The sequence below is a fragment of the Grammomys surdaster genome, unplaced genomic scaffold, assembly GCF_004785775.1.
Source record: "Grammomys surdaster isolate TR1022 unplaced genomic scaffold, NIH_TR_1.0 125357, whole genome shotgun sequence".
NCBI classification, from domain to species: Eukaryota; Metazoa; Chordata; class Mammalia; order Rodentia; family Muridae; genus Grammomys; species Grammomys surdaster.
Genome location: NW_021620229.1, coordinates 1,053,445 through 1,077,582, shown reverse-complemented (window position 1 = coordinate 1,077,582; position 24,138 = coordinate 1,053,445). Strand labels below are relative to the sequence as shown.

Sequence of the window (24,138 nt, the reverse complement as noted above, 5' to 3'; positions counted from 1 at the left end):
TTGTGTGTATACACATACATGTGCGAGTGTGTGCATGTGTACAGGTGTGTCTGTGTGCACGCACGTACGTGTGGTCTCTCTGTGTGTGTGCATGTGTGTGTTTTTGTTTAAGACAAGGTTCCATTCTGTAACCCAGACTGACCTTAAACTTGGGGCATTGTTTTTTTGCTGTAGTCTCTTGAGAGCTGGGATTATAGGTGTGAGGCACCGTATTCAGCTTTCAGTTTAGTAATCTTATGGCTTTGTTTGGGGTGTGGAGGGGAGGCCTGGGAAAGGGAGAGGAGGAACAAGAGAGAGAGAGAGGCGGGGCTTAGATGAGCAAAGGACAATGCTAGTGTTCATAAAATGTCGCAACAAAACCTGGAACTTTATATGCTAACTCTATAAATTAATTAATAAAGCACTTATTCAAAGGACCATGCTTCCAAGAAGCTTTGGCTCAAAATAGAGTAAAGCTGGAGTGTACTCTTAGACCCTCATCATGGGAAGGGAAAACATCTTTAGGGTGCTCCAAAGGCCACGGCTGAATGCTAAATTCAGCTCTGGGCTTTCTGGAAGAGAGTTATAAATCTCCTTTGATAACAGGAAGTAGGTCAGTTATTAAAAGGAGACAGTTTTTCAGTTGCAGATTATGCCAAAAAAGTCTTCTGAAGGTCCTGCAGGGAGGGCACCTGGTGGGTGAGGTGAAGCCAGAAATACCACTGACAGGAGAGGCTCACAAACTCAACGGCCTCGAGTTTTCATTTTTAGAAAATAAGTTCAAAGAGGAAAAGCATTCAAAGGAATAATGGAGGAAAGAGAGATTTGGGATTGCAAGAGAGGCCCAGGCAATGCGGGCAGGGAGCAGCTCAGCCCCTGAACCTGCCCTGGCACAAGGTGCCTGGAGTCACAGGTACGGGCAAACCATTCACTTTCTATGCTTAGTGTTCCTACCATGGAAAGTGGACAGGCCAGGGCACTCCAGTGTCCTCCCGTAAAGCAAAAGGCACGGTGACAATCTATCAACGTCTATCTGTGCTACCACCCAAACAGGAAAAACGAAATGTGCTCACTTCTGTGTCCCTAGGGCAGAGGTGGAGTTAAAATGCCCCACTATCTTCCCGGCTGCCCTGGTCTGGAGGAGTATCTCGCTGTTCTGCGTGTGGTCCTCAAGTCTCTCAGGAAGGATATTTCTTGGAAGATCCCAGTATGTTGTGAGTTAGCACAGAATTACGAAATTGGATTGCAAAGAATGTGACCTTTCACTATGAGCTGCAGTCACACAGTATTTTGTCCTTTCTCTATTTTGAAAGGACACACACTTACTCATTAAAGCTATCAGAGGTGCAAAGCTTGAGGATGAATTCAAGGAGGACCCTATTTTTCAAATAGTCATGCTCTTGGGACTGTGGAGATGGTTTAGAGGTTAAAAGTGCTGGATGCTCACACAGAGGACAGGGTTTGATTCCCAGGGCCAACACAGTGACTGCAACCATCTCTAACTCTGGTTCCACAGGAATCAATAACTTCTCAAGGTCTCCATGGGAACCAGGCATACACGTGGTGTATAGACATACATACAGGCAAAATGCTTGTGCGCATAAAATAAATAGCAAAAATGAAAAACGTTCTTTTCTCCTCCACTGATGATGATAGTGGTAACAAACCTAAGACCGTGGGGTTTGTAGAGGAGTGTAAACGTGTTCACATGGTCATGTGTCCTCGCAAGCCCAGAACCTGGGAGACGGAGGGTCTCTCTTCTTGATGTCTTGCTTTGGTTCCTCCAAATTGAAAACTCCCCTCCTATGTGGAGGAAGACCTGTGCAACTCTGGATGCTTGTAGGACTTCAAAGCTCAGGCAGCTAAGGAAACTGCTAGAATCACACGGGCCCTGTGCAAGGCTACAAACACAGGGAGACCTGGCTGGAAGGAGACTCTAAGGACCTTGTTGCCTACAAGTTGTGCAGGGGTGCAGCACATGGGCAGAGCCACCCATCGTGATTGGGAATGTAAAGGAAAGAGCCCAGCTCCCCACAATCCCTTTCGAGGTCACACTTCCAGTGACCTATAACCTCCCATGAGGCTCCACATCTGTAAGGTTCCACCATCTCCCAATGGTCCTAGGCTGAACACCAAGATTTTAATACAAGGCTTGTTGGAATCCAACAAGCACCCATCATATAAGAACTCATCCTCCCTCCTGTTCCCCACCTTACCCTTGGCATATAACTTCTCATATTCGTCACCACCAAAGCTCATGCCCATGTAAGACGGTTATGACAGGAGAGTGACGTAGTACTGAACAGGGAGAAGACATGCAGAGCTGAAGGAGAGACAGGACCACACTCATATCCAAAGATACCCTGGCCGTGAGCCTGTGAGGAGCGCTCCATCCGGATGAACGGCATTGATGTTACTGATGAGATCCTTCATCAGTAACTTCGTGATTTACTCAGTCCAGTCGATCTTTTCCCAGGGACAGATTCGCATAAGATCTGTGCCTAGATTCTATCAGCTGTCAAACCAGTGCCAATGCCTTGAACTTATAACCTCAACCAACAGGAGATTCCCGAAGAGCCATGGTTTTCTTTGGGGGGGGGAGTGAGCTTGTTTGTAGGGGAGAGGGCTTGTGTGTTTTTGTTTTTGTTTCGAGCTTCTTTGGGTGCATGACCACTGAGCTGCATATACTTTTTCTTGTGTGTGTAAGTTTAAGGTTGTGTTTCTGTATGCCTGTTCTCCAACCTTGTGAGCCTGAACCAATGAAGAAGGCTTCCTCTCAGCCACCCTGCTGGCTAGCTGGGGCAGGCGCTCCAGGGGATGTTCATTTTGATCAAGCTCCTCAAATTATATGACCTATAATGACATGCATGGTGCATTTAAAGGATTTCTGTCCCTGCCATTGACTCATTCAGAAAGACGGCAAGTTAAGGGCATGTGTAGAACCGCACAAGCATCTCTGGTCAAAGTGATCTAGGGGCCTGCAGCTTCTTCCTCTTCCTGCCAACGCAGTTTAAGTTACTTTTCCCTTCATCTCTCACTCACCAGTTAGAACTTAAAATTCCCACTGAAACCAACGGTGCTTACCCATAAACCTTTGGGACAAATACAACATCCCCAAGATGTAGGAGTAACAGGAGGAGTCACACAGATGGTATCTTCTGAAGGCTGTGTTGCCTTGTGATCCTACAGTGCTCTCCAGCTGACACTCACCCTTATGTACACAGGCTATGCTGTGAACTGTCAGAACCTGGGCCTCTGGTCCTAGAGACAGTCAACTTACCTCCTATGTGACATAAAGTCTGTCTCTGTGTGCCAGGTGTGACCCAGGAGTGAGGTGTCTCTACTGCATTCTCAGAAAAGGCTTTGTAAAGAAGCATTTCCTGACAGGACTATGAAAGGCTCATGCTGTGGGTGGGGGACCCCAAGCCTGGCCTTTAGCTCCTGATGCTGATGAGCCTTCTGAAGCAACCCCTGGTCACAGATTCTCTCTCAGCCCAGAAGCAGCCCAGGGACTTCTCCCTTTGAGGCACAGTGTGATGTGACCTTCTCTTTGATGGACTGGGGATGAATGTCATACCCTAACACTTTTGGTACCAGGGCTATTTGCATGTGAGATTCTGAAGTGGAAGCATTGGCCTCAGATAGGCATAGTATGTTCCCAGATGTTACATTAGTCAACTAACGTAACAGCCAGCCACACAACCACAGCCACACACATATGTGTGCACATTTGCATGTATGTGTGTATGCCCGTGTGCATGAAAAAAAATGCTATTTAAAAGAGCAATAGTAGTAACACATATAATCTTGATTTGCCAGGCAAGTGTAGAAAGGGAATGTGCTGTTTTTATTACAATAAACAACTTTTCAGAACCTCTAGCATAGCGGGAGGAATTTTATGGTCTGGTTTAAGGCTTGACTCAAGCTAAGTGGACAGACTTCAGCCATTTTAGAACATGGCACAGACAGAGGGCAGGGTATATTTTGTACCTATGCCTATGTAGTGGCTTCCCATGATTCTCCAGGACCCAGCTACCATCTCTACTTGCAGGACTGTCTCGAGGCTTCCTGTGGACCACACTACAGTATCTTCAGTTATACTATACTCTCTTCTGAAGAGTTGCCTGTGATTGGCCAACCATAGCCTGGCCTCAAAAATAGGGGAAAAGTTCCATAAAAGAAGTTGTTCTGTGTGCTCTCCTCCCGTTGTGCTAAAACACTGACCAAAAGAACTCTGAGAAGAAAGGCTTTATTTAGTTTATACTTGCAGGTCTGTCGCTGAGGGAGGCCAGGCCAGGGACTCAAGGAGGAACTAAAGCAGAAACACAACAAAACACTGTTTACTAGCTGACTCTCAGCTAGCTTTCTTATACAGCCTAGACTGCCTGCTTCTGTATGGTGCTACACACAGCGGCTGGGCCTCTCATGTTGTTAATCTTGTATCAGCGCAGCCTCTCATAGACATGGCTACGGGCCAGTCTGATCTGGACAGCTCCTCAGCTAGGTTCCTTCTTCCCTAGGTGACTCCAAGTTGTGCCAAATTAAAAATAAAAACTTACCCAGGACAGGAATTATAACAAAGAATTGCCCAAATCCAGAGAGAAACAATGTAAATTACCGCAGGGTTTAAAGTTCAAAGCCCAGAGGCTCCTTTCTCTCACTTGGTACAATTTGTATCCACAGTGGAGAAGCCCTGACTGGAGTCTCTCCAGGCACTTCCTCCTCATGGAGAAGGGACTTTACACAGTGGGTGCTTGCCTGGTTTTGTGTCTTTGTGTCTTCTTTCACTGAGCCAGATGGTGGCATCTGTGCCTGTCTTCCAGAGGCCACAGGCTCCCAATGCTATCTGCCTTTCCAACTCTCAGTGGGCCTTAGAACACAGAGGTGGGTTCACACCTGGCCTCGGGGTAGTAGGATCAGTTTCTCCTTCTAGCACTCAAATTACAACTCAGTATGCAGTGATTAAGACGTGGAGGCGTCTTGGCTCAGCTACCTGCCACTTTTACGACTTAACCTTCCATATTCTCAGAGGTTCAACTCTTCTGACTTGAAAATTAAAAGTTTGTGATATGTACAATTCCCTATTTATAAGCCGATTTGTTGTTGTTGTTGCTAAAACAAAATTCCAAGAACTGAGTACTTCATAAAAAAAGACTTTTTTTTTTGCTTGCCTGCCTGCCTGCCTGCTTTTTTCCCCCTCCTTTTCCTTCTCCTCCTCCTCTTCATCCTCCTTCTCTTCCTCCTCCTCCTCCTTTTTTTTTTTTTTTTTTTTATTAAAGATAAGGTCTCACTAGGTAGCTCTGTCCATCCTGGAGCTTACTGTGTAGGCTAGGCACAGAGATCTTCCTGCCTCTGCCTCCTGCATGGATTAAACTCATGCCCACCATGCCATGCCCAGCAAGGAAAATGGTTTATTTTGTTTGTAGTCATGAGGGCCCAAAGCCAAGACTGTTCAGTCTGTGGAAGTGACATCATGCTGGGTGGCTCTGTGGGAGTGCTAGTTCTTTCACAGTTCACTCCTGTGGGAACCGGCTGGGGCTCTCCCATGAGAGCCCTGCTGCAGTTCAGCTGTGTGAGCTACAGGCTCCTGCACTGGCCATCTGGTCTAGCCACTCAGCATCTCAAGTCTGGGAGATTTCCTGTTGAATGGGTTTTAGCAAAAGGTTAGAGAAAACGGTAGCTGAGACGTTCATTGGAAATGTTCCTGTGGCCCAAAGGTTTGTGGGGCTGTCCCCACATGACTGCGTCCTAAGTCTCCTTGTGTCTTCCTTCTGTCTTCTCTAGTGGGGACCACGATAGTGACCAGAAGGCTGCATTTCTCGGAAAGCTGCACTGATAACATTCATGGCTGTCCTAAAGCTAAGTTCTGGGGCACAGAGCTCAGGACTCAGGCCATCTCTAGGGGTTCCTCTTAATCACAGGCAAGATTGAGACAGCAAATGACAAATCAGAAAAGGCAAGGAGAAGAGATCACTCCCTATAGTTAAAGACATACAGAGTGAGGAAAGGAAGAGGCACAAAGCAAAGACAGGTGGGATGCTTGCCTAAGGCCTCCTACTGTGAGAGCCTGTTAAGAGCCTTTGAGGAAAGTGGATGAGAAAAGGAGAGCTGAGCAGGCCAAGGCTCGGCCACCTTTCAGATGTGGCTTGTCTCAGGCTCTTCTGTCTCTGAATGACTCTGGTTGGGAGTTGTCAGTCTCCAGGCTCAGAAATCACGCCAGGCTTTCTCCTACCAGGAAAGCGCTGGGGCAGTTTTCCACATTGGTTTGGTACTAGTAGCTGGTCCTGGGGGAGTGGCTACAAGCTCTGGCTCCTGCCTGTGCAGAATCAGAGTTGAAGTGGACTGTTTGAAGACCTCTGTTGACATCACACACTTGCTCTTTTATTCATCATTTGCAGGGGACAGAGGAAGAAACAGCTCCAAACTACACAAAGACAGAGCAGAACCGAGTTTCCATGCCTTCTCCTTGTTCATGTGCTGTAGACTGTAATGCTTATTATTGTCTCTCATAAAGGGTGTGTGGAAACTGAGGCAGGATCGTAAACATCGCCCCCATTTTTCTTCTAACATCAGTGGGCTGCCTTGTCTGAACCATCGCCTATGGGAGCTACTGCCCCTGAGTTTGAGGGCTCACTCCTTAGCCAAGGGTCTCATTACATGTTGTGAGTGAAAGGTAGAGGCCTGGATTTTACCCAACTTGTCAGTCCTGTGTTCCTTGATTCTACAGTGAGAATCCATGCATCCTTATTAGCTATGAGTGAGGCGAGAAGCTGGCACGCTCCTGCCAGGGGCTCCTGTACACACTAAAGACTGAGACTATATGGGACATGCTAATGTACAGCAGATTTCAGAGCACAGCACACTGAAGACTATCAACTATGTACCCTCAGGATCCTGGCACTGCCTGGAGCTGATGCTGCCACAGGGGACTGGCATAACGAGAGGGGATTAGACTGTATATGTCCAAGCTAAGAAAAAAAAGTCCAGATTCAAAATTCCAACATTTTCTACTATGCCCGTAGTACTGTGTGTCACTTCTGCAGATGAGAAATTGTCTCAACTTAAGTTGGGTACCATCTGTAAGACATTGGTCCAGCTTCCCTTATTTAGAAAACTAGCCAGGTATTTTCACAGGAAAGACCAGATGGAAGGTTGTCTCACAAGCAGACCACCTTGGCTGAAGTGACCAGGTAGTTGGAATTCCACAGTGAACATAAAACAAAGGAGAGAAGAGCCCATTGATGCAGCTGAGAAAAGGCATAGCTCTTAGGTCAGAGGGCCAGAGCGTCCATCTGGTGGCTTTCCTGATCATACCTAGCAAGGCTTTCCTGATCATACCTAGCAAATCTGTGCTTTTCAATCCTCCGAAGACTAATATGAATATATCTGACAGGAATATGGTTTGGTTGGTTTTAGCTCTGAGAGAGGAATGAAAGAATTAATAACATAGAGGAAAAATACTTTAGGCACAGATAGCCACAATTTTATTTACAGTTTCTGGGTGTGCACACAAACCTGACAAATTTATCCATGAACCCTAGATTGGGAAACATAATTTTTGGTTTTGCTTCTTGTGGGAAAAACAAAAATTTATTCAAGAAACTCTTCAAGGACCTAAACTAACCCTTAGACACTTTTTTTTTTTTAGTAATTAATTGACAGCATCTGCAGTTTAGTGCTAACTAAACTATTGACAGCTGCATTGCTAGATATGAGAAAGCAAAGCTACTCCTGAGGCTTAAGGAAGTGAGAAAAACATTCATGGAAGAGGTGGGATTTGCCCATGACCAGAGCACCAAGGGTGTAGATGCCCGGGGAGGAGTGGGCATGACTAGGCTGCAAAGATCCTGGTGTCTCAGTCATCACTGTAACCTCCCCATGTGTGAGCCTCAAGCAGGGCAGACTCAAAACATGCGTAAAACTGCCACCACCTCGAACATCCCGATGTTATCAGATTCCACATGGCGATCAACCTTAAAAATGCACACGCATGTATGTCTACGTGTGTGCATGTGCCTCTGGGTGTCTGAGGAAACAGAAGAGGGCATCGGGTCATGTGGGGACAGTTACAAGCCATTGTGAGTCACCATTTATGTTCTGGGAACCCAAATCAGTTCCTCTACAAGAACAGCCAGTGTTCTAAGTTGCTGAACCATCTCTCAGATCCTTTCAGAGATCTCAAACTCCACTTCTGAAGGGGCTCAAACAAAACCGTCATTATCTAACCCCCTGCTTAAGTGTGCCTCTTTCCACTTACTTATCTGGGTGAGGCCAGATTTTCTTCATCAGCTACAACCAAGACAACATATTTCGGCAGATTCCAATTAAGCCTAGAGCAGATAGGAGACTCAGCTGTCTTCCATTACAGCCTACACGGAGAGGATCTGCAAGGTTCCAAAACAGTGCCCTTATGCAATATCCTTGGCTCTGGAAAATGCGGTTATTTTTATAAAAGTATGTTCGTTGTATAATGGGATTACTATTTTTTTAAGGAATTAAGAAGAATGTAGAAAGGCTCCCAGTTATAATATCTAATGCTGGAAACATTAGATCTAGTCCTTGCCAACCTGAAGCTCCTCAGTCTCAGCTTCCAAAGCAGTCAGCGGGCAGGGCGATGGCTTCCGTTCACTAAGTTCATGCTGCCGAAGCACTTTCCTGTCCTCTTGTTACAGAGTGGTACCCAGTCTACTGCTTGTGTTTCTACATCACTTTGTGTCTAGAGCCTCAAAGACGAGGCTGCCCCTGTGGCTTTAGGAGTGCCTGTCATTCTGCCTGCTGTTCCCTGGTCACAGTTCCAGCTGGTGGGCTGGCTGGCTGGCAAAGGAAGGTTCAACTCACACTTTGGTTACGGATGTACTTTTGCCACACGACAGTGGACCTTTAGAGCCCCCAAGCACACTCCTTAAGGGAAAGGAAGTTTGTGTGATGTGAAGGCTGTGGTCACCTCTGACATCCTCAAAACATCAATCAATATGGAGAAGCTGGCTGCTGCACACCTCTCTGTGCTTGGCTGCCTCTGTCTGTCCGTCTGTCTGTCTGTCTGTCTATTATCTATCTATCTATCTATCTATCTATCTATCTATCTGTTATTTATTTATTTATTTATTTATTTATTTATTACTGAGTCTGGCTTTCATTTTTATTACATTTTAGGGAGTCTATTCTGAGCAGTTCCCTTCTGTTTGGTGGGATCAAACAGTGTGGTGGCTATTTTGACATTCTTCTGCTCATTTATTTCTCAGGCTCTAAAAATTCTAATGTCTTAGTTTTTACGGTTTTATGGTGCTGGGAATGGGCCTCACTAAACACGAGCTACATGTCCAAGAAGCTTCTTGTTCGGTGCTGCTATAAAAAGACAAGAAGGGAACCTTTTCTTCCACTCAGCCATGTGAATGACCGTAGGAAAGCAACTCCTACCCCAACTACAAATAACTCCCCTGCCTCCTTGGCAGACAGGGGTCGATCTGGACCAACTCCCAAAGGACCCATTTCCGGAACAGCTACACGTAGACTCTGAGCACCACTGTGTGGACAAAGTCCTATAGGAATACACAGCCTGTAAACAGTAAGAAGAAAAGCCCTCGGACCCGAAGGCCAACCTGAAGATACGGGATCAGCTGACGACATTGTTCGTGCTTACAGAAAAGAGCTTTCTAAATGGAGGTCCAAGATTATGGACTCCCTAGGATGGGTCGTGGCAATGCTCACCTTCTTAAATGCTGCCCACTCCTCTATTCTATCACCTTCCTTCTCTTTTTGGACACACCACATATTTAATTTATTTTAATGGTTCTTAAAATTTCTAGGCAGTATTATTTGAATGATTTACTCCAAGATTTAGTACCCAAACGCGTATACATTTCGTTTAAGGTTAAGCAGCCCCCTCTTGTGGCCAACGAAGGAAATACGGTTTGTGGGTCCGAAGAGCTGTGAGGCCAAATTTTCAATTTATTTTCAGAACTTAAAATTTGAAGTGGTTCTTAAGCAACTTCAGTTTTGAGATTTTAGATGAATTACAACAAGAGGGAGGTTTTATTTAAGATAAAGGTCTTATTTCCATGCACAGGATAAATATCAGTTGTTTCAATATATAGACCAACACTTTCCATTTCGTATTTTAAAATGTGCTTATTACTTAAGCATTGTAAAATGTTCTATTAGGTTAAAGTGAAAAGCTTTCTGGAAGTGGCGTATACCTTCCCAGCACATGAGACAGAGTGGACCCAGTGACTCTGTGGCAATGCAGAGTGCTGGTACGTTTTGAAGTGAACAGTAGTCCTGATGAACAAAGGTCCGAGCACTAGAAACAGAGCCAAACACTCCAAAGTGGGCGGGCTTTGTGTTGAGAGGGAGAAGCCGTCTGGAGCAGGTCAGGCCTGGCTGTTGGTGCGCTGTCAGGGCTGTTAGGTGGGTTTCCCACAGAGCAAGCTGGAATCCACACCTCATACAGTAAAGAGAAAAGAGTCTGAACGTTGACTCTGCCTGGTCGGAAAACCTCAGAGAGGGACGGAAAAGCAAAGCTACCACGCCCACCCCACCAACATGGATATCGACTGACACCCAGCGTTGCTCATACGATGATGTTAAAGCCACAAGCTTTGCCTACACACAGGGAGCTTCCATCCAGCTTCCTTTGCTGTAAGGAACCTCGGATCTGCGGGGGTTTCTAGAAAGTCTCTCCAGACAGCAGAACATTTTAGTCTCATTCTATAAAGCTTACAACTATAATTTTATTTTTGAAAATTAAATCTGACCTCAGAGAAGCACCTTTATTAATGATATTTAATCCAATTATAAAGTGATATTCACCCTAATTATAGGAGAAAACAAGAGAGACTGTATCTTGTGATGTTCTCTTAAAGAAAAGTTAATAACCATACTGTTTATGACATTGAAAACTATTCCATAACAGAGCCCGGTGTGGTGGCTTATGCCTTTAATCCCAGCACTCAAGCAAAGGCAGGCAAATCTCTATGATTCAGAGCCCAACATGGTCTGCACAGGGAGATCCAGGCCAGCCAGATTGAGACCATGACTCAAAAAACAAAAACAACAACAAATTAAACATAAACCTACAGCTAGGTCTCTTAGAAATGAATTACAAAACAACTAAACAAAGCCAAACAAGCACAAACCCACCAACAGCATGAACAAGATGGAACTGGTCCCATTTGCAGTTCTTGTAGTTTGCGAAGTTGAAGTTGATTGTAGTGAGAATTTTGGTTTCTTTGAAGAACACAGAGATATTATGGTGATATATTCCATTTTAATCCCAGATGTGGGATATGAGGCTGCTTCAGACTGTCCACAGCAGCTGACTATGATTTGCCTCGTGTGCTAACAGGGGCATGATTTTGCCAGCTGCAGATAGTTTCTGCAGTTGTGTGACATTTGGAATTCTGGGGACTCTTCAGAGGGTATATAAATGCTAGGTCACCGGGAGAGGGGGTGGGTTGTTTGTTGGTTTTGGTTTGTTAAATAGTCGTGCACAAAGAAGGAACACCAAGAAAAAATTAGATAACCTGGTAGCAAAGATCAAACTTGCTCCAAGGAACTTGATACCCGTAATCAGCAGGAAGTAGTCTTAGCTGCTGAGGGCTGAACTGTATCTGCTACACAACACATGTTGAAGTCCTAAACTCCAGTAATTTAAGGGCTGTCTTCATTTGGAAATAGGGGTGCTGCAGAGGTAATTAGTAAGGTGAGGTTAGGAGGGCTTGCCCTAAGCCAGTGACCGGTCTCAGTGTACGAATCTGGACAGAAGGCAGCCTTCAGCAACAAGCCACAGACATGACTCTTGTGGTCAGGGAGGAAGGGACTGCTTGTTTCTGCCCCTACAAAATTGTTCCCCTGAATCTACAGCCTAGTCCTCTGGGGCATCATCTTTGCTTCCACAGAAGAAGTTCCTACTCATTGGTCAGTGTTTGGATCACAAGTCATTTTTGCTCTTTCTGGGGTCACAAGTGTCTCCAGATAATGAGCCTAAAATGATGTCTGGAAAGTCTTCCTAGGAACCACGTATGTGCTCATGAATTAGTGATTCCAAGATCCCATAAAAATTCAAGTGTAACAACTTCCTTGTGTCCCAGGACCAGGAAAAGTTCTTTCTTTGGGGGAAGTAAGGGCAAGGAACCTGGCTTTGCTCTGTTCTCATGGCTGGTCTTAAAATTCAAGGCTCAAGTGGATCCCCTGCCTCAGCTTTACATTAGCTGGGACTACAAGCGTACACCACTATGCCCAGTTTAAGAAAAAATATTAATTCAAGAAAATAAGTTCTAATGAGTACTAACTATACTTGCCTTCTGTGCGACCCCTGCCCCCACTTCTTGTCCCCCACCCCACTGCTCCCACTCCTGTCTCCTGCTCTTGACCCCCCAACCTAGCCCCGTGCACTCCAATATGCCCATTATTACACTGATGGGAGCCAGTACTACTCGAGATGTTAGTAAAGGCCAGGACGTGACAAGAACATGCACATCACTAATCTGTCATCTGACAGAATCATGGCTACTCACGAAACTGCTGCTGTTCTCTGTAGTTCACACTGGAAACTGAAGAAATGTCACCGGCACCTTTGGTCCGTCACTTCCCACCCACCTGCCCCCTTCCTGGGATTCTCAGGGAAGAATCCAAGCAGGTCCTCGTGGAGGCAAACAGGTGATAAGTGTGTAAGAAGCAGCACAGTGTCTGGCCAAAGGTTGGCTGAAAAGGTCAAGAGGGTGGAAGTCTTAAGGAAGGAAAAATGTCAGCTATGCTGTTATGAGCGAGAGCAAGAATCCACTCCTCCATTGTCAAAAATGTCCAGACTGCCGCTTGCTCTGCCCCAGATCCAATTTTTAAGGCTGGCTTGCAAATTGAAAGGAATGTGCATTGCTTGGGGAACGGTCCTCTATGTTTTGAGTGGCCTCGGAGCCACTAAAGAGATGCTTTTTAACCGTTCTTAATCATTTTGATTTTCTGAAGAGTTTTGCGAGCAAAATATCTTTCCTGTGCCTCTCCCACACCTCATTCCCAATCCCAAGTGGTAGTGATTGAAACACGTGGATTCATTCCCTTATTAGATAGTCATGGGGTTGCAGCTGTCACAAGCTAATCTGTATCCCCCCCTAACATCCTTAAAACTATTGCTTTCTTTTTATTTTAATAGAAGATCTCATGTAGACCAGGCTGGCCTCAACTCATAATGTAGCAGTGGCTAACCTGGAACTCCTGATTCTTCCTGCTTCTTCCTCCCATACACCTTCAGATATGTGCCACACACCCAGTTACTGTTTTTGTTTGATATCGGCACACACATTCCATGTTTCATACTTAAATAAATATGAGCTCATGCCCTGTAGCCTTTCAAGTAAGCACCAGCTGAACACTAAGTGTGTGGTGTATCAGCCTATGGTAAAGATACAAGACAATCCTCCGGTGCCTCTAAGCCTATGTGTGTCTTTTATAAACATGGTTCCATCCATCCGTCATCAATTCATACAGCTATTAAACATTATGAGGATTAGAATCATTTTGAAATGTGAGCATTTTATATCAGGTTTCCAAGAAAAAAATACTAGTTCGCAACTAAACCCTGACAATATTTCCTGCAGTCTGACCCCTCCCCCACGTCAGAGAAGTGGGCGTCTTTCAGATTACAGATTCTCAGAGAATTCCACACATGGGGAAACTCTTCAAGCTTTTAAAATCAGAAGCAAGTTGACAAACATTTCAGATCCGCCATGAGAAGACAGTGAGGTGAGGGGACAGAGACGCCGTTCAGGTGCATCATTTGAGTCCTCCTTACACCCGGGAGATTGTAGAAGAGCAGAAACCCACGTCCAGTGGTTTTCTCTGGTGGATATCTCAAAACACACTCAAGGGCAGCTTATTTCCATCAGTGCCCAACCAGGCTCTGAGGGATGGCCGGTAGACCTCATACCTTGTGCTCATTTTCATCAATAAGCCCAGAAGAATGATCCAGTGTGTTCTATAGTATCTACCCTGAGGCAGAGAAGACATGAGGATAGTCTTCCTTCAGAGAGCCTCTAGAGTCTATGGTGGAAGCTTCTTGCTACTTTCCATCCTTGTAGTCTCATTAGCGACATGAGGAATGAGGATATCCCAAAGTCCAATACAAGGGCCCCATCTGTCTACAACTCAAGCTGTGTAGACATTTTGTATTTTCCCAAGCTACAAAATTTCCCTGAAAAACCCATCAGAAGCTCCCCACAGGGCTCTTCCCAACTGAGCTCTTTCTGCTCTGTGGAGAACAGCTCTATGGTGAATTTTATGCATTTTAGGGAGTGTGAAATGTCATCTTTTTGTGTTTCTAATGAAAAAATTAAGTCAATAGCAGAAAGCTGGTTATGCATTTTAGCCCTAGAACTCATGAGGCAGTGGCAGGCAGGTCTCGGTGAGTTCAAGGCCAGCCTGATCTAAATGATAAGACCCTGTCTCAAAACAAACCAAAGAACAAAGGCTGAAGAGGCATCTGACTTATTTTCACTTTAAAAAAACAAGCAAACCTAAAACCATAGTTTCAAATGTATGAGACTATGGTTTTCAAATAGCAGATCACAGGTAATTCATGGCAGTGGCTTCCTGAGAAATGACACAAAAGAGGGAAACGCTTTTGTTGTCAAAGTCAATGACCAGAGGGGATCCCGTGCAGCTCAAGGGAAAAGCGTGGGAAGGGTTGGGTGTCTGGGAGGACAGGGGCTAGCCTACTGAGGACTAGGGTTCAGTATTGTCTGCAGGATGCATCAGATTGTCCCAGCTCCAGCTACACACCCAGCATAATAGAAGCCAATACCCAGACACACATTTTCTTTCTTGGATGAAAATAAGAATCTATTCCAATAGTACATGAAATGTAAAGTACCTAAAATAGCCCAAATGTGGGGCATCTGATCTGGGGACTTATAAAACTTCAGTTATTAAAATAAGCTGGTATTGTCGGAAAGATGGGAAACTGGTCATTGCATAGAATAGGATCTAACAATAGATCAAATACGTGGTTGATTGATTTTTCAGCGAAAGCACACAGACCATTCAGTGGAAAAACAGATTATTTTGTCAGAAAATGGTGGTGGACCAGATGGACATTCTTATGCAGAAAGATGAAGCACAATCATGTCTGCACCATATGTGAAAATCAGCTCAGAGGCATCCCAGGCTCACAGGCAAAATCTAGCTGTGTAATTGGTACCAAGGAAACTGGGGTCCCCTCTTGGAGACTTAGTCTCATAATAAAAGAATTTAAGAATGATCTCAAATAGGAGCTTGAGGAAAACTTTTTAGACTTGATTTTAAAAGACCAGAGCAGGCAAGCCTCCGCCTGGAAGAAGAGAGAGAAGAGAGAAAATGGTCATGTCATTTGAGTTAAGCTGGGGTGGAGGTCAGCCATGTGATGCCAGGCAGCCACATGGCAGGGATTGGGAGGGAGAGTGCTTTAAAGAAAGATCAAGGAAGTCCAAAGTCTTGGGGAAAACATGTTCAGAACAGAGACAGAAGGAAATTGCAACTTATGCCTTTCTGAGTAATTCTGAAAAGCCAGTAGACTTATGATCCTTAGCATGACTTGAAACAAACCCATCTTCTTAAAGTAGTCCCTTGGCTAGGAGACTGATGGGTAGCTGAAATGTCAGGTCTCCATGCTGGCCAGAGAGATTCCATTCTCTTGACCAGAGGAGATTTCCCTTAATGGCTTCTACTGCTCTGTGTCAGAGCATGGAGGGGCACATGCTGGGTTGTCTATAGCAACACCTGACAGCATAAAATTTCATCAAGATTGAGAATTCCAGCTGTTACTGAGGGAATGGACAACCAATAATCAGTCCAACTTGAGACTCATCCCAGGGGTAAGCACCAATCCCTGACACTATCAATGATCCTCTGTTATGCTTCCAGACAGGAGCCTAGCATGGCTGTACTCTGAGAGGCTCCACCCAGCAGCTGACTTAGAAAGATGCAGACACCAATAATCAAACAGTGGATGAAGCTTGGGACTCTTATGGAAGAATAGGAGGAAGGATCGAGGGGCCCAAAGGGAATAGAAACTCCACAGGAAGACCAACAAGTCAACTAAGCTGGACCCTTGAGGCTCTCAGAGACTGAACTACCAACCAAGAAATATACACAGGCTGGACCAAGGCCTCCTCACACATCTGTAGCAGATGTGCAGCTTGACCTTAGTGTGGGTCCTGAACTGTAGTGGGGACTATTCCAAAAGCTGTTGTCTGTATGTCGGATATGTTCTTCTAGCTGGGCTGCCTTGTCTGGCCTCAGTGGGAGAGGATGCGCCTACCTCTGTGGAGATTTGGAGTGCAAGGGTGGGGAGATACCCTGAGTTTATTTGACTCACAGTTCACATCACCATTCATTATCAGAAAGTTAGGACAGGGACTCAAACAGGGCAGGGACCTGGAGTCAGGAGCTGATGCAGAGGTCATGGAGGGGTGCTGCCTACTGGCTTGCTCCTCATGGCTTGCTCAGCCTGCTTTCTAACAGAATAGAACTACACAGCCCTCCACCAATCCCAAATCCTGCCCAGAGAGAGCTGGTCTCCCAGGAGTGCTCTCACTCCTAAGCCCAGAGGTGAGATCAACACTTTTGCTACAATAATTATCCAAAGCTGGACCTGCCAGGAGTACATGGGGCACAGGAACAGCAGAACAACTGGGGACAGGATCCTTCCGGTCTCCATCTATGCCCCTGAGCTAAGGCTGTCCCACAGCCCTCCACACCCAAATCCCACCAGGAGAGAGCTTGTCAACCCAGGAGTGCTGACACACCTAAGAACACAGGCTCATAGGCCCACAAGGAGGAACAAGCTCCAGTCAGAGACAGCAAGACAAACTAACAACAGAGATAACCAGATGGTGAGAGGCAAGTGTAAGAACCTAAGCAACAAAAACCAAGGCTACTTGGCATCATCAGAACCCAGTTCTCCCATCACAGCAAGCCCCGGATACCTCAACACAAGGAAAAGCAAGATTCGTATTTAAAAATCACATCTCATTATGATGATAGAGGACTTTAAGAAGGACATAAATAACTCTCTTAAAGAAATACAGGAGAAATAGGTAAACAGGTAGAAGCCCTTAAAGAGGAAACACAAAAATCCCTTAAAGAATTACAGGAAAACACAACCAAACAGGTGAAGGAATTGAACAAAACCATCCGGGATCTAAAAATGGGAATAGAAACAATAAAGAAATCACAAAGGGAGACAACCCTGGAGATAGAAAACCTAGGAAAGAGATCAGGAGTCATAGATGCAAACATCACCAAAAGAATACAAGAGATAGAAGAGAGAATCTCATGTGTAGAAGATACCATAGAAAACATTGACACAACAGTCAAAGAAAATGCAAAATGCAAAATGCAAAAAGCTCCTAATCCAAAACATCCAGGAAATCCAGAACAAAATGAGAAGACCAAACCTAAGGATAATACGTATAGAAGAGGGTGAAGATTCCCAACGTAAAAGGCCAATAAATATCTTCAACAAAATTATAGAAGAAAACTTCCCTAACCTAAAAGAAAGAATAATAATCAAAATACCAAATGCAAAAAACAAAGAAAGAATATTAAAAGCAGTAAGGGAAAAAGGCCAAGTAATATATAAAGGCAGACCTATCAGAATTACACCAGACTTCTCACCAGAGACTATAAAAGCCAGAAGATCCTGGGCAGATGCCATATAGACCCTAAGAGAACAAAAATGCCAGCCCAGGCTACTATACCCAGCAAAACTCTCAATTTCTCATCTCATAGATGGAGAATCCAAAATATTCTATGACAAAGAATATTTACACAATATCTTTCCAGAAATCCAGTCCTATGAAGGATAATAGATGGAAAACTCCAACACAAGGAGGGAAACTGCAGCCAAGAAAAAGCAAGAAAGTAATCTTCTTTCAACAAACTCAAAAGAAAATAATTATACAAACATAATTCCACCTCTAATAACAAAAATAACAGGAAGCAACAATCACTTTTCCTTAATATCTCTTAACATCAATGGACTCAATTCCCCAATAAAAAGACATAGGCTAATAGATTGGATATGTAAACAGGACCCAGCAATTTGCTGAATACAGGAAACACACCTCAGTGTCAAGGACAGATACTACCTCAGAGTAAAAGGCTGGAAAACATTTTTCTAAGCAAATGGTCTCAAGAAACAAGCCGGAGTAGCCATTCTAATAGCAAATAAAATTGACTTTCAACCAAAAGTTATCAAAAAAAGATAAGGAAAGATACTTCATACTCATCAAAGGAAAATCTACCAAGTTGAACACTCAATTCTGAACATCTATGCTTCAAATGCAAGGGCACTCACATTCATAAAAGAAACTTTACTAAAGCTCAAAGCACACATTGCACCTCACACAATAATAGTGGGACACTTCAACACCCCACTCTCAGTAATGGACAGATCATGGAAACAGAAACTAAACAGAGATACAGTGAAACTAACAGAAGCTATGAACCAAATGGATTTAACAGATATCTATAAAATATTTCATCCTAAAACAAAAGAATATACCTTCTTCTCAGCACCTCATGGTACCTTCTCCAAAATTGGCCATGTAATCAGTCACAAAGCAGGCCTCAACAGATACAAGAAGATTGAAATAATCCCATGCATCCTATCAGCTCAACACAGACTAAGGCTAGTCTTCAATAACAACAAAAACAACCGAAAGCCCACATACACGTGGAAACTGAACAATGCTCTACTCAATGATAACTTGGTCAAGGAAGAAACAAAGAAAAAAATTAAAGACTTTTTAGAATTTAATGAAAATGAGGAAACATCATACTCAAACTTATGGGACACAATGAAATCAGTGCTAAGAGGAAAACTCATAGCTCTGACTGCCTCCAAAAAGAAACTGGAGCGAGCATACACTAGCAGCTTGACAGCACATCTGAAAGATCTAGAACAAAAAGAAGCAAATACACCCAAGAGGAATAGACCGCTAGAAATAATCAAACTCAGGGCTGAAATCAACCAAGTAGAAGCAAAAAGAACTATATTTTCTTTGAGAAAATCAACAAGATAGATAAACCCTTAGCCAGACTAACCAGAGGACACAGAGACAGTATCCAAATTAACAAAAACAGAAATGAAAAGGGAGACATAACAACAGAAACTGAGGAAATTTAAAAAATTATCAGATCCTACTACAAAAGCCTATAGTCAACAAAACTAGAAAATCTGGATGAAATGGACAATTTTCTAGACAGATACCAGGTACCAAAGTTAAATCAGGAGCAGATAAACCATCTAAACAGTCCCATAGCTCCTAAGGAAATAGAAGCAGTCATTAACAGTCTCCCCACCAAAAAAGCCCAGGACCAGATAGAATAGAACCTAAGACCATCAGTCCAGGCATGGCACCATCTACCATGAACTGGGCTCTCCTTCAACAACCACTAATTAAAAAATTCCTTTCAGCTGCATTTTATGGAGGCATTTTTCTCGATTGAAGTTCCTTCCTTCCAAATGACTCTAGCTTGTGTCAAGTTCATATAAAACTAGCCAGGAGACCTGCTTTTAGGTATGACAGAAAAAATGATCACATAAAATCTCAACAAATATTGTTACCTGAACACTGACAACATCAACAAACACACTACTTATATGTTATTATAGTTATTTAATTACTAGTGATATGACTATTTAATCATTACGTTATAATGATTTAATTAATAACAAATATAACTATAATATTTTATTATATTACAATGATTTATATAATAACAATACTTAAAGAATTAGAGGTCTTGAATTTGGGAAGGAGTAGTGGGGCATGGGAGGAGTGAGACATGAGAGAGAAGGTTGGGAGTGGTGTATATACAATGGTCATACATGAAACTAGTGAAAAAACAAATACAAAGTACAGGATAAAGCAAATCAAGTAACACGCACATAAAACTTCAAATAATGCAAAGTCACTGGGACACAGTGTCAGCGGAGAGTGAAATGACATTAACGTCTTTGAAAGTTAGTTTAGCAGTCTCTTAAAAATCTGAACACGTCTACTCAATCCTTGCATAAGTAGGTCACATATGAGGAGAAGGAGAGTCTACATCCATTGGGTAAATGATGGGAAACCAGCCTTTGCCTCCCAAGTGCTTGGATTAAAGATGTGTACCACCACCACCTAGTGGTTATGCGGTTTGGGTTTGTTTTTGTTTTGTTTTGTTTTTGTTTTTGTTTTTTTAGGTTTTTGGAGACAGGGTTTCTCTGTGTAGTCCTGGCTGTCCTGGAACTCACTCTGTAGACCAGACTGGCCTCGAACTCAGAAATCTGCCTGCCTCTGCCTCCCAAGTAATGGGATTAAAGGCGTGCGCCATCACCGCCCAGCATGTGTTTTTGTTTTAATCACCATAATAGAAACTTAATTAAATATTGCTGAAAGCCGCCCCATGTGGTTTCTGGGAACTGAATTCAGGCCTTCTACAAGAGCATTATATGTTTTTAATTGCAAAGCCATCTCTTTGGGTTTTTTTTTTAAACCTAAGCAAATAAGTAAAACCCCCTTGGATTTCTGGGATTTGAACTCAGGTCCTTCTACTTAGTACTACAAGAGCTCTTAGCTGATGAGCTGTCTTTCCAGCCTCAACCTGACATCTAACAGAATGAAACAGTTGTCCTTGCTGATATTTTACACAACATAATTCTTAAGGGCTGCTTGGTGCATTATGGAGTGTTTACCACTAACCCCAGCTTCTACTTGCAAGTGCCAGTTAACACCGTCTACCATATAATCATGACAAACCCATATATTTACAAATGTCCACTGGGAGACAAAATCACCCCCACAGGAACACTGGGTCAAACAAACCCAAATTTAAAGGATCAAAACAAGTGTCTGTAGTGATTCTAACTTTTAAATGTACCTTTTAGCCTAAAATGTAAGGCTTGGTTACAAGCTATTTTCTCAGTATTTCCAAGTAACTGTAGAGGGGGAAGAATCTATTACCTATGGACCATTAAAAGCCTATATTCAGTCATTTGTGGAGAGACATAGATGAGTTAAGTTTGAGTTCGTACGGAGGCAGACAGCTCCATCGAATAATACAGATCTTTCCAGGCCTCAGCTGCCAAAGACCCTGTCTGGTAGGACACGCTAGCCAGGCATCACGAGTTGCTGCTGAGTGATTATCTCGGGACTAAATCCAGCAATGAGGGAGAAAGATGTGGGAAGATTCTCCAAGGGTCACAAACAGATCGGAGAAGAGGTTTTGGTTTTGTGGAATATGAGATGATGGTGTGAATATGAGATGGTCCCAGGGGATGCAGAGGATCCCTTTGATGAACTTGGTGGAGAGAACTTTACAATGAAAGTGTTACTATTGAACATGTTTGGGCTCGGGCTTGAGGTGGATGAGGTAGAGGATGATGCTCTGACCATTTTAGTAGTTGCAGACCTCGAAACAATAGACAAAGTGCTCCACGTGTAAGAACAAAACATCGACCTATAAGAGTCTGCTGGCAGGATCTCAAAGATTTCATGAGAGAAGCTGGGGAAGTAACCTCTGCGGATGCAGTCGACCTAAACTAAATGAATGGGCAGTTGAATTTGCCTCTTACTGTGACTTAAAGAGTGTTATTGAGAAACTTCCTGAAAAGGAAACTAACGGGAGAAAAATCTAATTAATTGAAGGCGGCAAAAAGCACAGGTCAAGAAGCAGGTCACAGTCTTGGACTAGGAGGTCCTCTAGGTCCCACAGCTGACCTCATTTCCAATCCAGGAGCAAGTATTATAGCCAATCAAGGGACAGGAGTCTGAGACGGAGCCTGTCCAGTTCTGGTAGTTGGTTTCCTATGCCTGAGAAGAGCCAGAAACGTGATTCTTGAGTCAGTCTCAAGCATCTATGGATCGACAGAGGTCCAGGTCTCAGTCAAGGTCCAGATCAATTGACAGTGGGAATTAAACTGTAAATAAGTTGCCCTGGGACCTTTTAAAAAAAAAACCAAGACAACAAAACAAAATTTCCCAGCCATACTTGCTAAAAATTCTGGTACATATGTGCTTTTCTGTGGGAAGGGATTTGGAGGGAGGTTGGGCTGTATTTCTCTGTAGAACTGTATTAAATGTCCTCTGCTAAGCATCTGTCCATACTTTTGTGACTGTCTGAAGTATATCGTTTGTGTATATCAATAGAGTTCTTTTATAACTAAATCATTTAATTTTTTTGTACTAAAAAGCTTTTGACTATTTTAGTTCATTGTTCAGATATGTTCACTCAAGATTAGTTTAATTACTCAATTAAACTCATGAACAGCTTTGGACACTTTCGAAGAGCCCTAAACTCACTTGTAAATGAAGGCCTATTATGAATTTCCCTTGTTAGGGTCAAGGGTGTCTTCTCACCCATTAACAGCTGTAAACAGACATCAAAGCAATTGTTTGTTATTGATAGTAAAATATCAAGTATTATAAAAATTCTATTATTCCTAATAATTAGTGCAATTTATTCTTTTGTACTCAGACACTGATTTTTCAAGGTAGTGAAGGAGGAGGAGGAGGAGAAGAAGAAGGAGAAAAGAAGAAGAAGAAGGAGGAGGAAGAGGAGGAGGAGCAGGAGGAGGAGCAGGAGCAGGAGCAGGAGGAGCAGGAGGAGGAAGAGGAGGAGAAGAGAAGAAAAAAATCCATTCTTATAAGTTTTATCCTTACTCCTTGATACTGCTTACTGAAGAACTGCAAATGCTGCCATTTCCATAAGCAATGCCTGAGGCCAGGCTCCCAGTTACAGAGGAGGAATCCAGTGCAAGGCATCATGGACATCAGAGTCAAAAGATGCCTGGAATCTCTGCTTCCTGTTTTGTTGTCATAATGGAACTGTGGCTTTGGTTCAGGAAGATGATGTCATCCCTAGCTTCCACTTTCAGTCTGTTCTTAGGATTCTGTAGATTCAGCATTTACAGAATTCCTCCTTTACAGTGCAGCTCTTTAAGACTTGCCTTCCATTTGGACCGTTTCAAGATTCATTTCAAACTCTTAGCAACCAACACTGTGACCCCCCCACCCCAATATCGCCTTTATAGCTACTGGCTGCCATAGGAAATGTTTCTATTTGAAACCTTTTCCAAGTTAGAATTCAGAGTCCCAGAGAGACATCTCCTTTACCCTAGTCTTTAAGAGTTCTAAGAATGTGCCCAGTCCACCAGAGTGGGCTGACTCAAATCGTAGCAGTTTCTTCATGACTGAGAAAAAGTACTGTTGCACACTGACCCCTTGTTTCTTACAGATAACAAAAGATCCAAGGGCATGAAGCATATCTGCAACTTCCCAAATATCAACAGGCCACACCTCACAAGGTGTCTAAAGCCTAAGAAGTGAATTGAACTTCTGATCACATGGTTAGTCATATACCCAGTAATATCACTCATATGACATAAAAGCCCTGGCTAAGTGAGCCTTTTGTCATAGCTAGAATATTGCTCTTGGGGTCAACTCAGTTAGCTGGTAGTCAAGTGAGGTATTCTATAGCAAAATACATTTCAAGACACTTGGGAAGTCAAGCCTACTGTTTGCCCTCTAGCCAAAGGAAGGTGAGTCCCATGGAAAATCTCTGCACTGAGAAGATGATAGATGATTTCCCAAAGGAAAATCTGGTTTGTAATTAGAGGGAATAATATTTATCTACTGGTTAAAAAAAAAAGAACAAAAGAAGGGCTTTTCAGAGCAGATACTGAGTTAGTGCTACCTCACTTGAAAAGACTAACCACACTGCAGTTGGTCTGGGAAAGGTTGGAGCTGTACAGGTCAAACGCATGTGAAATCAGTGTCCTGGCTGAGAATGCCATTGCAGAACCTGGCATGAAGCGTTTGATGCCAAGGTCTAGCCCAGCACCCCGGCCTAAGGAAGGCAGCAAGGGTGATACTGTTGATCTGGGGCTAAAACCTGATGACTTTTGGCAATTAATTCTTTAACTCTTTGCTATTCTGTGGCCAAAAGCCCTGGGTTCTGGCAATTCACTCTGACTGATAGCAGCAGGGGATTAAGAAAAGAAGTTTAGTTACTCAGACTTTTTCCCCTTTTACTGAAAGGGCCCTTTTGCTGATCAGGCAAGAGACTCAGAATTCATTAACTCTTCATGAGCCAAAGAGATGAGGAAAGGAGAGGAGAGGAGAGGAGAGGAGAGGAGAGGGG

General features: G+C 43.6%; 1 pseudogene; it reads left to right on the top strand.

Moving 5' to 3' along the window:
* LOC114637625 overlaps positions 1-21,915 on the top strand; it is a 41,036-nt pseudogene extending 19,121 nt beyond the window's left edge.
* The last annotated feature ends 2,223 nt before the right edge of the window (positions 21,916-24,138 follow it).